Raw genomic sequence first — 8,243 nt, 5'->3', positions numbered from 1 at the left:
GATATAAGGTGTGTATATAGGGTTATCAAAGTGTATATAGGTATAACCTGACATAGGGTATAAGCGGGTATATAGGGTATAAGCGTGTTATAGGTATAAGGATGTCTATATAGGGTATAAGGTGTATATAGGGTATAAGGTGTATATAGGGTATAAGGTGTATATAGGGTATAAGGTGTATATAGGGTATAAGGTGTATATAGGGTATAAGGTGTATATAGGGGATAAAGGTGTATATAGGGTATAGCGTGTATATAGCGGGGTTAATAAGCGTGTATATAAAGGGGATAAGGTGTACATAGCAGCTATAAAAGGTGTATATAGGGGTATAAGTGCTGTACTATTAGGTATAAGTGGTATATAGGGTATAAGCGTGTATATAGGGTATAAGGTGTATATTAGGGTATAAGGTGTTATAATACTCGATATAATTGGGTGCTATATAGGGTATAAGGTGTAATATAGGGATAACGGTGTATATATGATATAAGTGTATAATTAGGCGCGTTTATAAATCGGTGTATATAGGGTATAAGGTGTATATAGGGTATAAGGTGTATATAGGGTATATAGGTGTATATAGGGTATAAGGTGTATATAGGGTATAAGGTGTATATAGGGGTATAAGGTGTATATAGGGTATAAGGGTGTATATAGGGTATAAGGTGTATATAGGGGTATAAGGTGTATATAGGGTATAAGGTGTATATAGGGTATAAGCTGCTATATATGGTATAAGGGTCATATAGGCGTATAAAGGCGTGTATACTAGGGTATAAGGGTGATATATAGGGTATAATGTGTATATAGACGATAACGGTATATAGGCGTATAAGCGCGCCCTGTTACATTAGGCTACTGAAGGGCCTTATATAGGTATAAGGCTGCTAGTATAGCGGCTCATAAGGTGTATATACTAGGGCGGTATCAAGGCTGTATCTAATATTCGGTATAAGCGTGTAGTATAGGCCCTATGAAGCGTGCTATTATAGGCGTATATAGGGTATTAATAGGATAAGGTGTACATAGGTATAAGCGTGTTATATAGGGTAGAAGGTGTATATAAGGGTATAAGGTGTATATAGGTATAAGGCTGTATATAGGGTATAAGGTGGTATATAAGGGTATATAGGGTATAAGTGTATTAGGTTAATACGGTATAATAGCGGTATATAGCGGAATATAGGGTATATAGGGTATATAGGGTATATAGCGGTATATAGCGGATAAGGTGTATATAGGGTATATAGAGGATTATATAGGGTATAAGGTTGTATATAGGGTATAGGTGTATATAGGGTATAATGCCGTGTATATAGGGTATATAGGGTATATAGGGTATATAGGGTATATAGGGTATATAGGGTATATAGGCGTATATAGGCCGTATATAGGGCGTATATAGGGTATATAGGTGTATATTACACTCTTGCATTCATCTATATTAATTTCTTATTGTGCCGCCCCCCCCCCCCCCCCGCGTGCCACCGTGCCGCACGGTAAACGGACGCACGAGACAGTGTTAGGCAGAGACGAGCATTGAGGAAGCAGGCCGAGAGCCGGAGAGCAGAAAGCGACTATAGAACAAGCCAGACGAGAGAGAGAAGAGACGGATAGAGAAAGAGATAGCAGAGAGAGCAGACCGAGAGAGAAGAGACGAGAGAGACGAGACGAGCAGAGAGAGCACAGCGAGCAGGGGAGCAGGACGAGAGGAGGAAAGTGGAGCAAAGCAAAAGAGATAGAGGAGAAGCGGGGCGCGGCCAGAGAGCAAGGGAAGCGCAAAAAAAGCCAAAAAGAAAGAGCAGAACGGGCGGAAGCGAATGGAAAGAGCAGTGAAATAAATGAGCAGAGACAATCAGAGGGGTTAGAGAGAGGAGCCGAAGAGCAAAAGAGCGAGAGCAAAAGAGTGATAAAAATGCCGCCGAGAGAGCGCGGGTACCACGAAGCAGAAGATAGGGGAAAGAGAAAGCCATGTGTGCTAAACTATAGTATTGGCATACTAATTCTGTGCGGCCATTTGCTAAAATTCGCTATGAATCTATTTCCAAAACACGCCCAGCAAAATTGCTAAACACCCAAAAACGTCATTCGTCAAACTAAGTTGTTACGAAAATTTACACCCACCGTAGTACTACCGAATTTAATATAACTGCCGCCTAGGTGAACCGGTCAAGTAATCAAGATAAGCACCAACTGATTCTAGATGTCTAGTAAGAAACCATTATGTTTTCATAATCGCAACTTCCCTGCATAGCGCTACCCCTTCTCTTCTCTCGCTCTCTCTCTCTCTCTCTCTCTCTCTCTCTCTCTCTCTCTCTCTCTCTCTCGCTCTCTCTCTCTCTCGACTCCTCTCTACCTCTCTCTACTACTCTCTCTCCATCATCAAGCCAAAATGTTGAAATATGTACTCTCGGTTATTATATATATATATAACACCTCTATATGATCTTCGCAATTCTGGCAGGAGGCCCGAAAAACGTCAGCCGCCGTACGTTTTCCAATCTGCACGGTTGAGTACAAATTAACCCTGTATATAAAAGTATATATATTATATATATATACTATATACTATAATATATTTGTACCCGTGTGCGTTGCGCACGCGTCTGTGTTCGCATGCCGGCGTGGCGTACGTACGTACGCTCAAAATGGCCACCCAAGCAAGGTCACTTGTGTTAGGTAAGCAGGCTTCGCGCTCCCACGTGTTTTTTGTTGTAGGATATTGTCGGTGCGTGTTTGGCTCGTACGAATGCGCTTTGATTCTCCGAGATTGACTCGATCACAAAATTAAGATCGAGAAAACTCCTGCATATCCCGTAATGCCAGATTCAGATAAGTCTGCATCACTCGTCCCGAACACAGTCGCGCTTCCGTCCCTCCCTCATACATGCTGTATACTGTCCCTGTCCTGTCTTAGTTCCTGCTCTTGTCTCCAATCAGATTTTTTCGCGTAGCCGAACCTAACGATCGTATTATAAACCATAGACATATAATTTAGAGTCTAAACTACACTGTAGTATGTATATTCCTGCCGGTAATAAACACGCGTTTCAGGTTGCGACGCCTGAGCCCCAAACTCCACACAGTCGATGGCGCTCTCGCTCTGGCCTCTAAGATTATTATAAGCCCAAGGTAGTGATCCGGTATTATAGCAAGCGTATTATAGCGAAGCCAACGGTATTATCCTGAGTGTGGGAGCGGGCACCTGCATGCAGCTTTGCCGCCCGAGCACGCCGACACCCCGAACAGTTACGCTAGCGACATCTGTCGGCTGCAGAATCGCCAGTTTTAAATCGGCGGAAAAGCAGCAGCATAAACCAGCTTACTTCCTAATTTCATATATTTACCCCTTACATGTAGATTCATAGTTCTCGGCGAGACCGGCTCGCTGCAATGTTTTCCGCCCGAATTTATTGAAAACGACGCTAAAGTCGGTGAGCCAAAACATTTAGAATTAGCTGCAATATTTATCATATTTTTACATTAATTATTTATTTATGATGTTGATTTAAAGAATGGCTACATTCGGATCACACCAAAATACATCTACATGAATCTGGCAAGACGCTCCTTACCCTCAAGTGACAAATAATAACACAAGTTCTTTTACAGGCAGCTATCGTGATCAACTACAGAGCAAGCTGCCTGGTTCAGCTGCTTCATGGTAGTGTCCTATCCTCCTATGAAACTGAAAACAAACATGAATTTATCAGTACTAGTACACCTCAAATTAACTACTCAGACATATGGGACTTTCACTTATATAGTTATATGTTTTAGATTCCTAATGAGTCCAATAAAAGCTTTACAATTCGTTCATATATATAGAATACAATGTATTTTAAAACTAAAAACGATTTTTCAATTAGCAGAATTTCTTCATTTACTTTATAGTTATAACTAAACATTATGTAACGAAAAATCATTTAAAATCACTTTAAAAAAACACAGCATAATGACATTTATCGAGCGAGCAACCTACCAACTACCTGCACTTCGCAAGAGACTCGCGAATGACTTTCAAGCGGGAGGGACACGCGAGGAATTCTATCGCCGATCAGCACGACAGCTTTCAGCCTGACACGGGTGCGAGGCAGCGCTCTTTAATTAGCGCCACCTTAGCGCAGAGCTTAAACGCGTTAGCGCAGGAGCAGTCGCGCTTCTCACAGACGAACGTTCTCTTTGTTTTGTGAATGCAAGCTCGAACAGAGTCCTGAAAGACGTGTTTCATAAAAGACCAAAAATGACTAAAAGATTCCCATATTTGCCTAAAGTTATTAAAGTTCTGTATATGCCATATTGTTCGCGTACAGATTATTTCCGCGAATTCAGACCTTGACGCCGACAATTTCGCGAGTGGTTAATTTCGCGGTCGGTGAATTATGAATTATTCGCGTGTTGTTATTTTCCGCGGGTCTGGACGCCGTTCCGCAAAATTCCGCGAAGATTAAACCACCGCGCGAAATATACAGCTTATACAGTATTCGTCTAAAAGTCTTTCAACATTCGCCGCCGAATATTTACGCGCCACGCCCAAAAAAATTTACATGACACGTCGAGACAAGTTCGATTGTTCTTCACTGCGAACACGTACCTGGTCGATCGACGATTAGCCGGCATTTTGCGATCTTTCGCTGTCTGCGGAACGACCACTGCAGACTTTGTAGCCTTTTCAGTGCCATCTCCAGACCCACCGTGCTTCACATCAAGTTCATGAGTCATCACAAGCGCTCCTGGAAAGATGAACATTGAGCAATGTCGTACTTAATAATAAAATTCTTTATAATATTCAACGATAAGACCGGTTCGTCACTGTCAGTTGTTGGCACAGTCCTGGAAAAGTAGGTCGGGCAAACGCCTATGCTTGAAATGCTAAATTATGTAATTACTTCTTCTTTTTCCTTCACGGTTATTCGTCCCACTAAAGTGGGGTCGATGCCAGTGGACTCTTCTCCTCCATTTCCCCTATCCTCCACTTCGGTGTGTCGCCAATCCCTTCTCCTTCAAGTCATTCTGCATGCAGTCCGTTCCACTTGTCCTTGGTCTCCCCCTCCATATTAGGTAATTACTTATCAATATATATTCTCAATTATTATCTACGATGACCCGTTCTTCGCTGACAGTTGCGTGCCTCACGCGTTCCAGCTGACGGTCGCCTTCTAACGCATCGTTGAAGGTGACCTTCAGAGGCAGGCTGCCATTTGTTCTCTCAGTGACGAGTGTGAGCAGATCGTCCGCTGCGGATGACGACCACGGTTCAGTAACCTTGACTGCAGCCTGCCTGCAACTCACCGTAGTCACGCAGCTTAACCATCTCTGGAGTCCCGGGTGCACGCCGAGGAGTTCTGGCGAAAAAACACACACACACACATCTGCTATGGACGGAGAACGATAATTCGAATTGGAATGATGTGCAGTGGATTTAATCCTTATGGGGATAGAGGGATTTTTCCCATGATGAACATATACCAGCTGTAACGCGGTATAGCTAATATGTGCACAACACATCAGGGTGGACATTGAGAAAAGGCTGTGAGCGCGTCTGCGCTAAATATCTGTAATAATTAAAGCCGTGATTTAGATGTATCAAAAAGTGAAGAATATCAACGTAACATAACGAAGAATGAAACAACTATTTTTCCTCTCACTGGTTTCTTTTTCGGCTGAAGTTTTTGCGTGACTTCCATTACTTCTTCTGGGCATTTTCAGTGTGGGCAATCGCCTCCTTTGATATTTTGAAGCCTTTACCTAATGAAACAGAATGATAAGGTGATGTAAAGACTTAACTGTTATTGTAAAGAAATAAGTAAGATTTCACAGCATTTGCCTAAAACAAAAAAATGCCACAGAGTTCGTCATTTATGATGCCGAGACCTCCCATGACTAATACTATGCAGCCTATATAAAATATACCCATGACGAAGGAGCTTAACCACTAAAAACTCAAGAGTGCGACTTTTCAACATCGATTCGAGCAGGCATCTTGCTGTTTGGCACACATGGAAGACTTTGCCAATCATGTCTGGCTACAGCTGCTACGAGCTTTTTCCCTCCACTCAGTCTGGTTAGTCTGCTGTGTCGTGCGGGGAAAGACACTGTAGCGCCTAACGGGAACCTCTCTAAACTTTGTTTCTCATGATAGCTTTGCTACATCCAAGCGAACCAACAGCATTATGCCCACCTCTTCCACTTAATTCCAGGCGCCATAATCCACGGCGGATGGTAAAGAACACGCTCGAAAACCAATTTTTTTTATTATTATGCTACAAGAATAGGTTAATGACTAACGAAGCAGCCTGTAAATAAATATACAGCACACAAATGTATATAATATATATCGTTATACATATCCTCTACTCACTGAAATGAGTTACAACGATTGCTTGCATCACATTTGTATGCTTTTTGGCAAACAACCTGCCATCGTGACACTCTTACATCATTACCAGGTTCACCGCGTGCAGGATAGGGGACTGCGCGTACTCAGGCCAACCAATCGGACCAGGGCGCCACCCCAACACTAAACCCGATAGCGAATTTGGTAGGCCTGCCAATAGTTAGCGCGGCCTAACTGCGTGTGCCAAATGCCATGCATACCGAGATGGCGTGGGATGCGTCAACTGTACTGGCCTTTTGCCCCAAGTAGTAGCGTCTGAATCTCTTCTATTTGGCGTGCCAGCATTGGTTAGGCCATAAACGTGGTGCTGTGCCGCGGAGAACTGGCACAAGGATCGCAAATATTTCAAGATGACGCGCCATGCATGCGACGATCGCTTCTTTTTGCGCCCTTGAGCGTTAGCCTACCCTATTGAGCGAGGTATCGATTCTTTTTGGCCCTTGAAGGTAGATACCCTATGAGGAATTTAAAAGGGGTCTCATCTCATTTCTGATCTATTCAAAGGATTGCAAGGAAACTATTTCCACCGCCAGGTGGCAGTAAAGACAGGAAACGCAGCAACTTCTGATATTACTTTTTGGAATGGTTGCAAACCAGCGCCTCAAACAACACACAATGTGTTACCAGGGGAATGAATAGGCATCGACTCATAAATAATTACCTACTAGCAATCCTCTATTTATAGTTTGCTTTCTGTGTGATAAGGACATGGGGGGGTTATCAGAAAGATCACGAGTTTATGACAAAAGTTATGGCTATGTCACAACCTACGATGATGACAAGTACCACAGAAACACATTATAACTTTTATTGGTGACTATAAAGATACCAACTCAGTTCAGTGTCCAAAAACCAAATATAGAATAAAATAAAGCAGTCTGTTAATGTATCACTTTTAATAATGCAAAGTAATGGAAATGTATGAGATATGGGGTAATATCCTAACAAAAAATGCTATGGTTTTTCCATAATCGTCGTGCAAAGAACTTGTAAAATGTAACTTTGCAGAAATTTTTTTTGGAACCCTCTACATATTCCTTAGCTACATTATATCATGAATATATGTGCGTACTATATATACATGTATGCATATTACATAAACATACATAATAGATTCACGATAACGATTACCAGTTAGTGGAGTCCACAGAGACAATATTTTGCAGAGAACCTCCTACTGCCCCCTTCATTACAACTCTACTACTCTAACTGTCTAATACCTTCACCATTAAACTTATTAAATGTAATTAGTTACTTGATATTTACATACTTGACCCTCAAGCACTATACTATAAATCCCAATTCAAAGAGTGGGGTAATTGCTACTGGGATTTGAAAACTCCAGAGGGATATAAAAAGCTCACTGTGACTGGCGATTTGCCCATTCCATGAGGCTCCAACATGACTGCGTGTGTGGGTGTATCATACATGACACAGCAAGTGAAACAGCAATCATGAAGCAGTCACTCACTTACTCATTCAGTGACTCAGCAAACTGGAGTGACGATTTGTACTAACACTACTGTGACTAGCAGCAGTACCAGTATGGCAGTAAGTACACATAAATATTTATTTTTATTTTTATGTTTTTGTTTTTTATTTGTGTGTGTCCGTGTGCAGCAGCTAGCGTGCGGCAGCCAGCGTGTGTTTACTTTTCAGCGTTATCTCAAGTAAACAAGGTTAGGGTTAGGGTTAGGAACTGCCGGGCATTTAGGAAATCGAAGATCTTGCCCGGCTGCCGGGCATATAGTATATATACTAGCCACCACAGGCACTTGAAGCGTTTCAATAAAATATATACGCAGGGGTCGTGTGCTGTGCACGGCGGCAGATATATTTTATTGAA

General features: G+C 42.1%; 1 protein-coding gene across 5 annotated transcripts in view; it reads right to left on the bottom strand.

The window, feature by feature from the left end:
* LOC106816019 overlaps positions 1 to 8,243 on the bottom strand; it is a 14,021-nt gene that overhangs the window by 4,426 nt on the left and 1,352 nt on the right. The window lies entirely within an intron of this gene.

This window comes from Priapulus caudatus, unplaced genomic scaffold, assembly GCF_000485595.1.
Source record: "Priapulus caudatus unplaced genomic scaffold, Priapulus_caudatus-5.0.1 Scaffold1263, whole genome shotgun sequence".
Taxonomy (NCBI): domain Eukaryota; kingdom Metazoa; phylum Priapulida; class Priapulimorpha; order Priapulimorphida; family Priapulidae; genus Priapulus; species Priapulus caudatus.
This window is presented reverse-complemented; position numbering and strand designations above follow the sequence as displayed.